Source organism: Malaclemys terrapin, chromosome 6 (assembly GCF_027887155.1).
Source record: "Malaclemys terrapin pileata isolate rMalTer1 chromosome 6, rMalTer1.hap1, whole genome shotgun sequence".
NCBI lineage: Eukaryota > Metazoa > Chordata > Testudines > Emydidae > Malaclemys > Malaclemys terrapin.
Window position 1 is genome coordinate 129,206,986 of NC_071510.1, and position 14,482 is coordinate 129,221,467.

The following is a 14,482-nucleotide window of genomic DNA, read 5'->3' on the forward strand; positions in this document are numbered from 1 at the left end:
GGGGATGTGAGGGGGAGCTGCGAGGTCAGACACACAAGATGGCGTCACCCCGTCGCGGCTCTGGAGGTGGAGACGCCGCTCGGGCTTCCTAGGCGAGGGGCGAGGCTGAGCGCTACGACCGGAGCCGTCCGCGGAGCCGGGGGCGCTGCTCAGGTGAGTGCGGGGCCCTGGGAAGTTCCGTGGCCCCCCGAGCTTGAGAGGGGAGCCTCTGTTCCCCCAGCTCGCCTCCTCCGGGGGGAGCCTGTCTTCCCCCCTCCCGCCCGCCTCCTCTGGGGGGAGCCTGTCTTCCCCCCTCCCGCCCGCCTCCTCTGGGGGGAGCCTGTCTTCCCCCCTCCCGCCCGCCTCCTCCGGGGGGAGCCTCTGTTCCCCCAGCTCGCCTCCTCCGGGGGGAGCCTCCCCCCTCCGATCCTCCGCGGGGAGCCTGTCTTCCCCCCCCCTCCCGCTCGCCTCCTCCGGGGGGAGCCTGTCTTCCCCCCCCCCCGACCTCCCGCCTCCTCCGGGGGGAGCCTTTCCCCTCCGATCCTACGCGGGGAGCCTCCCTTCCCCCAGCTCGCCTCCTCCGGGGGGAGCCTCTCTTCCCCCCCCCCCCCCGACCGCCCGCCTCCTCCGGGGGGAGCCTGTCTTCCCCCCTCCCGCCCACCTCCTCAGCGGAGAGCCTCTCTTCCCCCCAGATCGCCTTCCTTCCCTCCCCCCCCCCGATCCTGAGCTGTTCCCCCCCCCGCCCACTTCCCCTCCCCCCGATCCTCAGCGGGGAGCCTGTCTTCCCCCCCCCCCCGACCGCCCGCCTCCTCCGGGGGGAGCCTCTCTTCCCCCCTCCCGCCGATCCTGAGAGGGGAGCCTCTCTTCCCCCCCAGATCGCCTTCCTTCCCTCCCCCCGATCCTGAGCTGTTCGCCCCCCCCCCCGATCCTGAGCGGGGAGCCTCTGTGCCTCCAGCCCCCCCGGCTTCCTTCTCCCCGCCCCGATCCTGAGTGGGGTGCCTCTGTGCCACCAGATCTCCCTCCCGGCCCCCGATCCTCTGGAGAGCCTCTGTTCCCCCCCATTCTCCTCCTGCACCCCACATCTCTTCTATATCTAGAGTGCAAGGCCTCTCTTACTCCCCCTGCACGCTGACTCCTTCTCCCTGGCTTGAGCAGGGTCTTGTTAGCCCTCCCATGCAGCCCAGGTTCTCTTCGTGGGGAGCCTCTTTTATTTTTCCTTACTACACCTACCTGTCTATACCAGATGCAGCCCCCTCACGGCTTTAGTAGGGAGTATGAGTGATACACACACCCTCCTATTTCTCTCTCCCCCCATAATGCGAGGACTGATTTCCCCTCTTGGCAGACAGTGAGGGCCCTGATGGTCCTCTCCTGGCGACGGGAAGGATTTATTTCTTCCTCCCCTGTCGAAGGCACACTCTTGGCTCTCAATGGCTACCACACTTTCCAGCTGTGCATGGCTGGGGGGGACCCTTCTCCACTTCCACTCCTTTGTTTTCAAGCCTGCTGCCATTTTCTCTGCCCTGGTCTTCCAGGGTGGACTGCAGGCAGGGACTCACCTTGTTGATCTGTTGGACTCTCCCAGTGCTGACACAGTTGAGTGTAGTCAAGTGAAACTTCCTTTTCCTGAGTCACAGTTGCTTCCCCCAGTGTGAGTTGCTTGCCTAATCACAGGTTTTTCTTTACTCTGCCTGGCAGAAGGCTCTTAATGTCCTTGAGGCACTTCAGCTAAAGGAGGCTGCACTGTAAGGCCGAGAACAGTATTGTCTCCCTCTGTTGTTCAGCTGTGAATTGATGAACGATACCTAGGTGCTGACTGCCACCTTTAAAATCTTTATGGTTATTAGAGCAATTGGGTTAGCTGGCCCGGACCAAGCTCCTAAATGGCAATCTGTGCCCCGGTGAGCTCACAATCTAAGTTTGTAACAAGACATAGCAGGTGGATGGAACAGACAAATTGGGTGATAGAGAAAAGCAACATTAAAACAGGTGCATGTATTACAAAATAGGCAGTATACCTGGCTTGTCCACTGCTTAGCCATTTTCAGATGGTAATGGTCTCTAGGCATCATAGCAGAGATGAGTCTTATGGAGGGATTGGAAGGAGGATAAGGTGATAGCTATATGGATTTTGATGGGCATTTTTCCCGTTTTGGAAGGAGTTGAATGGGAGGTGTTGGTGAGAGTGGGGTGATCTGTATTTAAATGTTGTCTTCCATGTCAAATCTTAAGTTTCAGGATTTCTGGAAATTGCTTTTGAAAGTACCGTGTGGTGCACTTATTTATGAAAAATTGTTACCTCACACAAATGCAGGGCCGGCTCTAGGCACCAGCAAAACAAGCTGGTGCTTGGGGCGGCACATTTTTAGGGGCGGCATGGCCGGTGCCAGAATGCCGCCCCTAAAAATGTGCCCCAGCCGCCCTAGCTCACCTCCGCTGCTGCTGCCACGGCGCGTGAAACAGCTGATTCGCGCGCCGCTACTCGCCCTCCCTCCCAGGCTCTCAAACCTGGGAGGGAGGGGGAGATCCCAAGTGGCCGCGGCGCCGCTGCTCCCCCTCTCTCCCAAACTTGAGAGCCTGGGGGGAGGAGGCAGGGCTGGGGATTTGGGGAAGGGGCGGAGTTGAGGCGGGGGTGGGGTAATTAAAGAACGGGGGGGGGGGGGGGGGGGAAATTGTTTTTGCTTTGGGCGGCAAAAATCCTAGAGCCGGCCCTGCACAAATGACAAGTAAACACACAACTAAATACGTTTAATTCTATAGGTCTCCTAAGTGAGGATCTCAGACCATTTATGTCTGCTAACTAAACCTTGCAAAAATCATCCCACATGATAGGTAATGCCCCTTTGGTACAGATGGGTAAACAGACACAGAAGTTAAGACAAACAGAGCAACAAAACCTAGTTCTCCTGACTCTCTGTCCTGGATTGGGTATAAAAATTGCACCCAAAGTTTAAATGGCATTTCTCTTGTGCTGTATTTCATAGCTAACAAGTGAATATTGTCAAAAGTAAAAAAAAAACAAAACAAAACCAAAACTGTCAGGAATCCCAAAGTTGAGGATTTGTTTAAGAGATGTCTAATTAATATAAACATTTGGCAGTGTTTTAAAATTCTAATGGTATTGTTTTTTGTTTGGATGTAAACATTTTTGTGATATTTATAATCAGCATTTTGCTGATTCATATGTCCTAAAGTGAAAGTGACTAGAAACAAAAGTGAAAGTGTCCAGACTTAATAACATCTGAACTCAGTGAAACACAAAAAATAAACAAAGGAGAAAATTAAGGGTCCTCCCCCGAAATTTCAAGTAATGTTACTAACATAGATAAATAATCTATCAGTTTTCCTTTTAATGGGAGATTAAATTAGATTTGATATTTAAATTAAAACTATTAAAAAAAAATTAATTGCATACTGTTAAGGTACTCCAAACTTTTTTCCTTAAAAGAAAACTATGATCTTGTAGCTGCAGGGGTAGAAAAATCTTACTGGATTTTTAGAAACTGTGATTGTACCTTTAAAGATCTTGTGGAAGAAGACATAATTAGAGCTTGTCAGGAATAGTTTTCCATAAAAAAACGACAATTCATCAGAACCAGAACTTTTTCTGGGAATGTACTAGTTTCAGCAAAAGTTTTGTTGGGAAAAGTTTTTTAGGTCCACAGTGGAATTTCTGGTCAAACCGAGAGTGAGAAAATGAAGAACAGATAATAGTCCAGTGGTTAGTATACTTACCTGGGATGTGGGAAACCTGGGTTCAAGCTCCTACTCCTATGTATATTTATTTATACAAAGTGGGACATTTTCAACAGGAGATTGAGACTCATCTGGGATATATGGAAGAATGGCAGAGTGGGGACTTGACCCTTGGTCTCCCATATCCCAGAGAAGTGCCCCAACCACCAGGCCATTGGCTGTTCTGAGGTGGGTCTCTGTTTTGCTCTGTTTTTTGTGGAGAAACATTTGTTTTGTTCCAAGGAGGAGCAGGAAAAAATTGAAATCTCAAAATCTTCATGGGATGGGAAAACTGTTTTTGGCCCAGCTCTAGTCATACTCATCCAAGATACGGTGCTGAAAGGGCTTGCTGTTAATCCAAGAGGTAGAGTTTGTAGCTGGGAACATAGGAATCACCATACTGGACCAGATCCAAGTCCCTCTAGTCTAGTATCCTGTCCACCAGATAATTTAGAGACAGGTGCAAGAACCCGACAGTACGCAGATGGAATAATCTGCCCCCACAATAGGTCTTATTCTGATCTCTAATGGTTAGAGAATGACTTAAATTCTGAAGCGCAAGGTTAATATCTTTCACAAAATTTATCATTAATTATAACTCTTGATAGTCCTATAATATCCAGTCCTCTTTCGAATCTTAAGCTCTTGGCCTGAACAATTTCCTGTGGCAGTGAGTTCCAGAGTCACTTAAACTACACATGGGGCGGGGGGTAGGGGGAGGAGACATGTTTTGCAAAATAATATTTCCTTATCCGGTTTTAATTCCTCATCTTTTTAATTGAGTTGATTGTTCCTTTGTGCTACGAGTAGCCTCGGAAGGATTAGATTCTTACTGGTAATTATTGGTAACATCAATTTGTCTGTATGCACATAAACTAATGAAAAATGTTTTTGACCATCAAAATTTACAGATAAAGTAAGAAAAATGGTGCTTGAGAACTTAGTTTGATTTAAGGATACTGAGTTTGTATTTTTTTGACATATGATATTGACCGTAATGTTAATAGTTATAAAGTTTTAACTTTTTGGATCTCAGCATCTACTGTCATTGTGTTTTTGTGCAACCCCCTCCATTCTCTGTTTTCCCCCATAGTTTCCTACAATGGTGAACATTTAAATTGATAAAAATAGAAAAGAATGCTTTAAAAATAAGAATCAATGTCTGTCAATTATAATAAAAATCAAATTCTGCCAAGCCTAGTTATGAGACAAGGAGACCAGAGCCTCGCAAATTTCCTTTTCTAGTCCATTCATCATTTTATATACATTTATTGTGTCCTCCCTTTTTCATTGTTTGTTAGGTAAACGGTCCCTGTCTTATGACCTCTTCAGATGAATTTCCATGGCCTTGACCATTGATACTGTTTGACAGGGTCCCTGCCTTAAAGATCTTAGTCTTGTTAAGACACAGACAGAACAATTCAACCCAGTATGTGTGACGTGTTAGAGAATTTCTGAAGGAATCATAATAGAAAAGCTCTGTGAAAAATGTATTTAAGTAGAGATTTGTAGGAAAAGAGGGGGGTTATTTGAGAACAATAAAAGAACTGTTTTGCTGTACAAGAGCTTCTCTGCGTCATGAGAGAACCATTTGGTTTCTCTTCCCTTTTGCTTTATATTTACCTATCCCTGATGCCCTAGAAAGGAAAAACCATTGGTTTTACGGTGCATGCTCTGTAATCTACCTCTGGGATTGCAGTTGATTGATACAAACTTGAGCACACATTACCTCCATGTTAATCACCGAGGTGGCTAATCCTCTATGGTATGTTGCATTGCTTAGCGCCAAGGTCCTTTGATATGGTCTGAGTATGCAGTGTTTGAGTCTGTAGTAAAAAGAACGAGGAGTACTTGTGGCACCACACACACACACACACACACACACACACACACACACACACACACACACGAGACCGTGTTATATCGAACTTGCTTTGATCCACTGGAGTGTGCAGCCCTGCCCCCCTGGAGCGCTGCTTTACCGCATTATATCCAAATTTGTGTTATATCGGGTCGTGTTGTATAGGGGGAGAGGTGTGTGTGTGTGTGTACACACACAACATGAAAAAATGGGTGTTGCCATACCAATTCTAATGAGACTAATTGATTAAGGTGGGCTATTCTCATCAAGAGGGGAAAAAAAACTTTTGCAGTGATAATCAGGCTGGCTCATTTCAAACAGTTGACAAGAAGGTGTGAGGAACAGTAGGGGGAAAATTAACATGGGGAAATAGCTTTTAGTTTGTGTAAAGTATCAGAGGGGTAGCCATGTTAGTCTGGATCTGTAAAAAGCGACATAGTCCTATGGCTCCTTATAGACTACTGGATGTATTGGAGCGTAAGCTTTCGTGGTGAATACGCATGTGTCAGACGCAGTGGGTATTTACCCACAAAAACTTATGTTCCAATACGTACGTCTGTTAGTCTATAAGGTGCCATAGGACTCTTTGTCGCTTAGTTTGTGTAATGACTCATCCACTCCCAGTCTATTCAAGCCTAATTTAATGGTGTCCAGTTCACAAATGAATTCTAGTTCTGCAATTTCTCATTGGAGTCTGTTTTTGAAGGTTTTTTTGTTGAATAATTGCGACTTTTAGGTCTATAATTGAGTGACCAGGGAGGTTGAATGAAGTTCTCCGACTGGCATTCTTGAGACAAGAGGGTCTGTTCAGAAAAGCCAATGTCAGTTGTTTTTTGCCTCTTTAAAGTAGGAGAGATCAGATTTGAGTTGTTCTAAATCTTTGCTTCTGTTGGGTATTTCCATCAATGCTAGATTATCCGAGAGCCTATTGTCCATGAGCTATGTGAGTTTGAAAGGACTGCCTTGACACTCTGTAAGTTGAGTTGAGTCTGCTGTTTTCCTTAAAGAAGCTGCAGGCTTTATTCAGGATCCTTAAACTTGTGGTATACGTATAAAATACGGGAGTCTTGAAATGCTGTGTTGCATCAGCTGCTTTATGATTAGGGTTAGAACAGAAATTTGTGACTAATGCCTTACATTTTTAGCTGTCCTCTCAGCAACTCTGACATCATAGGAGTAATAGTTTAACTGGGAAGATCAATAGCTTAGGAGGATATGAATCGCACCCCTGAAGTCGTCATTGCTTCTGCTGTTAGAAAACAGGCTGAGCGTGAACTTTACTTAAAAAGCTATTTGGCTGGTGGTACTGGATAATTCAGAGGCTGGTAATGGGATCAGGAGCTTTTAACTGCTGGTTAAAATCCAACCTATGTTTATAGGCACCTGAATTCATTCCATACAGTGTTTGCAGTGCTGTAGCCATATTGGTCCCAGGATATTAGAGAGACAAGGTGGGTGAGGTAATATCTTTTATTGGACCAACTTCGGTTGGTGACAGACACAAGCTTTTAAGTTAAACCGTGCTCTTCTTCAAGTCTCTGAAGAAGAGGAGCGTGGTTTAATTTAAGTCTCTGAAGAAGAGCTCTGTGTAGCTCAAAAACTTGTCTCTCTCACCAACAGAAGTAGGTCCATTAAAAACTATTACCTCACCCACCTTGCCTTCACACAGGCTACCAGACAGCCATTGTATGGGAAGTCTGTTTGGTTAAGTCCAGTCTGAATGGACAGATGTGTACACCCCATTTCTACAGTTGGCCCTACTTACTAATAATCTCAAGAGGCCACAGATTGAAATGGTCTGCACTTCAGAGTGAGTTCATTGCAAGGCAGCTTACATCAACCTAATTATGGAAGTGTCTATGGTTAAATTTTGCTTATGCCGGCATAACTGCCCCACTACGCCTACTTAATAACCCCACCTCCACAAGTAACAGAGTCAAGGTCGATGTAATTAGGTCAATGCAGTGTCAGTGTAGACGCGCCGTTGCTTAAGTCGACTGTTACTGGCTTTCAGGAGCCGCTTCACTGTAGTGAGCGAAGACTCACTGGCACAGTGCCTCCTGCTGGTCGCCTTGGGAATTAGCTCTCCAGCGTATGGAGTGCCCTCTGCAGGCCGGTGTCTCGTCTGCCACCGGCCGCGAGCCCCTCCCAGACCCCAGTGCCCTTTGCCTCAGGATTCTGCCCCAGCAGTACCCCCACTCTCTGGGTCTCCCTTCCCAGGGGAACCCTCTAAACCCACCTTGCCTCAATGGCTGCTGCCAGTCATCACCTAGCCCCCGCTCACTGGGGCAGACTGCAGTCTGTAATGGCCGCTCATCATTGGTGAGGGGTTAGGACCAGCTGCCACTGCCTAAGCCCGGGCTGCAGCCTCTGCAACCCCAGTACCTGTTTTGGCCTTTTAGCGAAGCCCACAGCCTGGGGATTTACCAGGCTGGAGCTCCCCAGCCCTGCTCCGTTCCATGTACCCTGAGCTCACCAAGACTGGAGAGAGACTCCTCCAGCTTCTGGCCCACAGCCCTTTTATTAGGGCCAGCTGGGCCTTAATTGAGCTGGCCACAGCTCTGGCTGCTACTCCAATCAGCCTAGCTTGGCTGTTTTAACCCCTGTTCTCCAGGAGTGGGGGAGTTGACCCACTACACCCACCCTGACAGTACAATCGATACAAGCTCTCGAGGTGAGGATGCGCACCACTGACACATGGAGCTAAGCGTAGATATGCACAAATGATGTAATTACTGTATGCCGACATAAGTTAGATTGACTGGCTTTTGTAGTGTAGCTATGGCCTTAACCTTCTTCCATCCATTCCTGGCTCAGGAAGTGATGCTTCTAGATGTGGAGGCACATTGGCATGGCAGTGCCTATGTTACGCCTGTTCTAGGGACAGAGCACAGGATTCTTAGGCTTTCAGTTTGGCATGTTTCACTGACACTAAACTCCTTAAAATAAAAATATCTTAATAAAATCTTAGACTTCTTGTTAAGCACCATGTAAAAGAATCCTATATATGACTTGGGATTTAGGTTTCCTTTCACTCTAGCAGAACAACTGGGTGCTACCTGGATATCATGACTTTTGTTGTCATGCACTACATTATAGTTCTGTACAAAGGCAAACTGAAATGGAAGTATAGTTTAGTATAATATGTACAATTTAGTAGAGATGGGAATTTGTGAGAATGAGAGAGAAAATTACCTTTAATGAAACACATTGAGTTGATTTGTGTGGAAAATGGATCCAATTGCGTTGTGCGTATGCAATCTAGGAAAAGAGTATCTGGCATCTTAGTTTCTAATTAAGCATTAGAGCACTGATTTTGAACCTGGGTCTCCCACATCCTGCTCCCTGCTCTGCTGTGGACTTCCTGTGTGCCCTGGGCAAATTATCTAGCCTCTTTGTACTTCAGTTCCCAATCTGTAAAATGGGCATAATAATGCTTCCCTACCTCACAGGGGTGTTGGGAGGATAAATACATTAAAGACTGTGAAGTGCTTTGAGATCTACTGATGAAAAGTGCTATATAAGAAATAGACATTACTATTATTCATTATTACTAAACAAAAATACAGTAGGACCTCAGTTACAAACACCTTGGGGATGGAGGTTGTTTGTAACTCTGAACAAAACATTATGGTTGATCTTTCAAAAGTTTACAACGGAACATTGACTTAATACAGCTTTGAAACTTTACTATGCAGAAGAAAAATGCTGCTTTCCCTTTATTTGTATTTCAGTAGGTTACATTTAACACAGTACTGCACTGTTGGTTGGTTGGTTTATTTTGGACTCTGCTGCTGCCTGATTGTGTACTTCCAGTTCCAAATGAGGTGTCTGGTTGACTGGTTAGTTCATAACTCTGGTGTTCGTAACTCTGAGGTTCTACTGTATAATTAAACATAGAAAAAATTAAATCCCCCATATATCCCTCATGGAAACATCAGTTAAAAGAAGTGTTTAAAAACAAAAAAAGGGGTGTGTGTGTGATAGAACCACCCTTTTTTTGTGTTCCTTTCTCAGTGGTTACTGTGTCCTTAAAGTTTTGCTTCTCTCCATGATATTTCAGGTTTTTGCATATCATTGTGATGTAAGCTCCTCACAAGACTGGACTTGAGTTACTAATTAACATTATTGACAGGGATACAGCGTAATTGACAGAGAGGAAGCTCTTTGTATTTACAGTTCTGCGGTCATTTTACAAGTAATCACACTGCTGTATTTAAATAGCTCACTCTCATACTCTTCTGAGTGAAGCTCTTTTTATTCTGACTTAGCAGGTGAATGTCTGGAAAGAGATTTTTTTATAAAGGTTTTTTGTCCTGAGTTAATTGCGGAATCATGAGACTAGGGAAGTAGACACAGAACTATCTTTTTCTGGAATGGGTCTTTGTAAAACAGTCATGGGCCAGGAAATAGCTGACGAGCAACTCACTGTATTCAGTCTCTTTATTTTGGGGCTTGCCACCTCCTAGTCTTCCAGTACTTAGAACCTGACAGAAACCATCTGCTCACATGAGTCACTAAACTGTCAGATGGGAACAACTGAATCACTACATTTGAATGGTGTCCTAGGACAGGTGAGGCTCCAATTCACTTAGCTATCCTGTACCCCAAAGCTTCCTCCTTGGGTGTAGGAGATGGGTTGACACTTGCATTATGTTGATTACCTTCTTGATTGTTATTGCAAACATTTATCGTGTGCTCTGGCACTGATGATTATGAACAGTTAAGCTGATTTTTATGTTCGGAAGAGAAGAGGTCAGAGGTTTCTGTTAATTTATAACTATACTGCTCTTAATTTTTGCTTTAGTCCTAGCTAAGTGATATTGCAAAGTGGTAACTCGAAGTGTAGTGTGGGCACAGACTTCCAATGTATGTAGTATCTTCCATCTGAAGATCCCAAACTTGACAAATAGTACTGACTAGCCTTGTGACCCTGGGACGTATTATCTCCATTTTAAAGACAGGGTAAATGGAGGTAGTGCGAGATTGCAAAGCTGGGAATGCTCAGATACCACACTCACTGTGGTGTAAATATTTAGATAGTTGTGAGTTGCCCATGGTGTCACACTGAGACAAGAGCTGCATAAAGAATGGAGAAATGCTTCTGCCCATTCTAACCAATGGAGATGCTGCTTCTCCACTTAGATGAGCTGCCTTCTCTCAGGGTACACCCTATGCTGCCTAAAAAATACCCCTTGGCAGCGAGTCTGGAGAGCTGACTTGGACTTGGGCTATGGGGCTAAAGATAGCAGCTTAGCTGTTCCCACTGAGGCTGGAGCCCATGGTTTGAACCTGGTGAGGGGGCTGGAGCCCAGCTTCCAGCCCTAGCGGAAACATTTGCACTGTTGCTTTTAGCCCTGTAGCACGAGCGGAAGTCAGTTGACCTGGGCTCAGACTTGGTGCCACCGGTTCTTTCCTGTAGTATAGACATACCCTTGCTCTGTAACTTCCCTTTCTTTGCACTGAGCTTCTGCATCACAGTGTACAGATTCTGAACATTTTATTTCCTTTCAGGAGGCTGTATTGTGGTATCAGTCCAAAGGAAGACTTCAAATGCACTCTGGAGAAACATTTCATTAACTAAAAGACCTGTGATTTTAATACTGAGGGTAGTGAACTGGGCAGTATTCAGGGTAGTATTGCGAAGGGAACTGGCTGTCTCCTAGTTTCCCTTGGAATTTGGAGCAAAGACAGCTGATCATTCTTATACCTTCATGGAGCCCTGTAGTGCATATTCTTCTGTCTTTTACCCAGACTATTGACACACAAAGGTGACACTTTGTTGTCACTAGGTAGCACCGGATTTATTTTCTAAAGTAAGCCGGCGTGGCTCAGACATGCTGGGGAAGGAAGGCAGACTGGAATGGTTCCTAGGTGACGTGGGGAGGGAATCTAGTGTTCAGGGACTTGTCATATTCTCCCTCACAGCTTTCTGTCTCCTAGAAGAAAGTCCAAGGGTTAGTTTGCCTCACTTCTCCCTTGCAGTAATGACAATCAGCTGAGCACACTGCACTCAGGCATGTGAAGTCACTGTCGGTTGGTTTTCCCAGTGGAGCTGTCTACAGACACTGCTGTTGAACAGTCATGGGGCTGTCACAACCAGCAGTTTAACACCAGTCTTGGTTTCATTTTGTAACTGGATTGGGGCTGGTGCAATTGGGTCAGAAGAAGAAGAGGCTACTGTATTTCTTAAGACTTCTCTTACTTATAAATCTAGTAGCTGTGGTTTGTTATAGCATTGCCTGCCCTAAACATTTCTGTGGTGGCTGCTTTCTTGAAACTGTAGCAGCAACTGTTAATGTGCAGAGAGAAATGCTAGTATGCGCTGTGATGTAGGTGATGTAGGCAAAAATCAGTGCAGAATTGCCAGCCTGTATGAAGACAATGGACCAATTTATGAATTGCTGTTCCTTTAACAAAATTTAGTTTCATATCAAAAGGCTGGGAGAATAAACTGGCAATGAATGCTTTCTTAACATAAAAGAGGGAAAAATTGTGTGTTCAGTTGGAAGCAAAGGGCGGAAGGGAAAGATAAACGTGATCTTTACCAGTGTGAGATTAAAGCTGGGAGACTTTCATAAAATGCTCAGTGCAAACGTTGGGCTGGAACTTGGGAGAATTGGAGTCTGTTCTCGGCTCTGCCACTGGCCTGTTGGATCACCTTGGGCAAGTCATTGCACCTTCAGCTTCCTCATCTGTAAAATGGGGATAATGATTCTTCCTTCCTTTGTAAAGCATTTTGACACCTATTGAAGAAAAGGGCAGTATTAGAACTAGGTGCTGCTGTTATTTTTTTATGGGACTGTGGCAAGATAATTCTCTGCTCTGGGATGGTTAAGGAAGTATATGCAACAGTGAAATACCACTTTCTTCTGGAATGGGATATGAAGCTGATGGGTTTATTTAGAAGCAGCTTATTTTCTGGATGTGCTTTTCCTTCCCCCTACTGTCCCCCACTCATGAGTATGAAATTGCCATTTGTCCGGGGAATGCTAATTCATACATTGCGGGGTTGGTCTCACGTAGACTTGTAATTCTGTGTGTGTCTGTTACCTTCAGTCTCGCATAGTTGCATGTGTTTTTCTGTACATGAATTTAAATTGGATCCATTCTGAGTCAGTTTGGTGAAGTGCTGATGTACATTCTACACCTGGTCATCAAGAGGTCTCTTCCATTGCTCTTTCATGTGATTCTGAATGAACAAACAGAAAACTTGGTAGGTGCTTTAAAGAATAGAAATAATTACACTCAGAGCACCACTGTTGGAACATAGACGTTATCATACAGGATCAAGACCAGGATCCATCTAGTCAGGTATCCAGTCTCTGACAGTGGCTAATATCAGGTACTTCAGAAGAAGGGTGGGGCCTTGTCTGTTACGGAGAGGTCTAAAAAACAAAAACAAACTACCAAAGAAAGGCAATCCATAATGGCCAATCTTGCAATTGTCTGCCTTGGAGGGACACTGCTTCCTAACAGTAGGCAGTTGGTTTGCTAATGCCCTGAAGAGCTGGGTTTCATCGCACTCATGAATTTTTCTTAGCTAGTGTAAGTGCAGCAGTTCACATAAACCTCATTGTTTGACTGCAGAATCAGGGCGGTGTTGCCTGTATCTTCCTCTTTCTGGATCCTCAAGATGATGTCATCGGACTTGCTATCTGAGCTGTATTTCTTCTGTTTGTAGAGTGGTCTGTGGTAGGGCTGCATCCTGCTGCAGAACGTGAAAGTAAAGAGATTCTGAAGAATAAATCCCTTTCTGTATTCTGCTGGACTCTGCAATTTGTCCACATCCTTTCTGTAGTGGGGGGCCCCAAACTGCCGCACTACTCCAGATGTGGCCTCACCAGTGCCGAATAGAGGGGAATAATCACTTCCCTCGATCTGCTGGCAATGCTCCTACTAATGCAGCCCAATATGCTGTTAGCCTTCTTGGCAACAAGGGCACACTGCTGACTCATATCCAGCTTCTCGTCCACTGTAATCCACAGGTCTTTTTCTGCAGAACTGCTGCTTAGCCAGTCAGTCCCCAGCCTGTAGCAGTGCATGGGATTCTTCCATCCTAACTGCAGGACTCTGCACTTGTCCTTGTTGAACCTCATCAGATTTCTTTTAGTCCAATACTCCAATTTGTCTAGGTCACTCTGGACCCTATCCCTACCCTCCAGCGTATCTACCTCTCCCCCCAGCTTAGTGTCATCTGCAAACTTGCTGAGGGTGCAATCCATCCCATCATCCAGATCATTAATGAAGATGTTGAACAAAACTGGCCCCAGGACAGACCCCCGGGGCTCTCTGCTTGATACTGGCTGCCAGCTAGACATTGAGCCATTGATCACTACCCGTTGAGCGCGCCGATCTAACCAGCTTTCTATCCACCTTGTTGTCCATTCATCCAATCGTTTTTTAACTTGCTTATAAGTGTACTGTGGGAGACCGTATCAAAAGCTTTGCTAAAGTCAAGATGTATCACGTCCACCGCTTTCCCCATATCCACAGAGCCAGTTATCTCATCATAGAAGGCAATCAGGTTAGTCAGGCATGACTTGCCCTTGGTGAATCCATGTTGACTGTTCCTGATCACCTTCCTCTCCTCCAAGTGCTTCAAAATGGACTCCTGAGGGAGTCAGTCTACTTTTCTGAAGTCCAGGGTCTGTATTCTGCTGCTCTTCTTCTTTCTTCCTTTTGTCAGGATCCTGAACTCAATCATCTCATGGTCACTGCTGCCCAGGTTGCCACCCACTTCTACTTCTACTACCAATTCTTCCCTGTTTGTGAGCAGCACGTCAAGAGGAGCACGGCCCCTAGTTGGTTCCTCCAGCGCTTCCACCTCCCCAACACTCTCCAGAAACTTCCTGGATTGTCTATGCACTGCTGTATTGCTCTCCCAGCAGATGTCAGGGTGATTGA

General features: G+C 45.7%; 1 protein-coding gene across 2 annotated transcripts in view; it reads left to right on the forward strand.

Annotated features, from left to right (window-relative positions):
• The window catches only part of UBAP1 (ubiquitin associated protein 1), a 61,335-nt gene continuing 46,853 nt past the window's right edge, over positions 1 to 14,482 (forward strand). Inside the window, exon 1 of one of the 2 annotated variants that reach the window (XM_054032268.1) lies at positions 1 to 153. The gene's annotated coding sequence lies outside the window, so the exon portion shown is untranslated. The remainder of the gene's footprint in view (positions 154 to 14,482) is intronic. The other variant, XM_054032269.1, reaches the window with a different exon arrangement.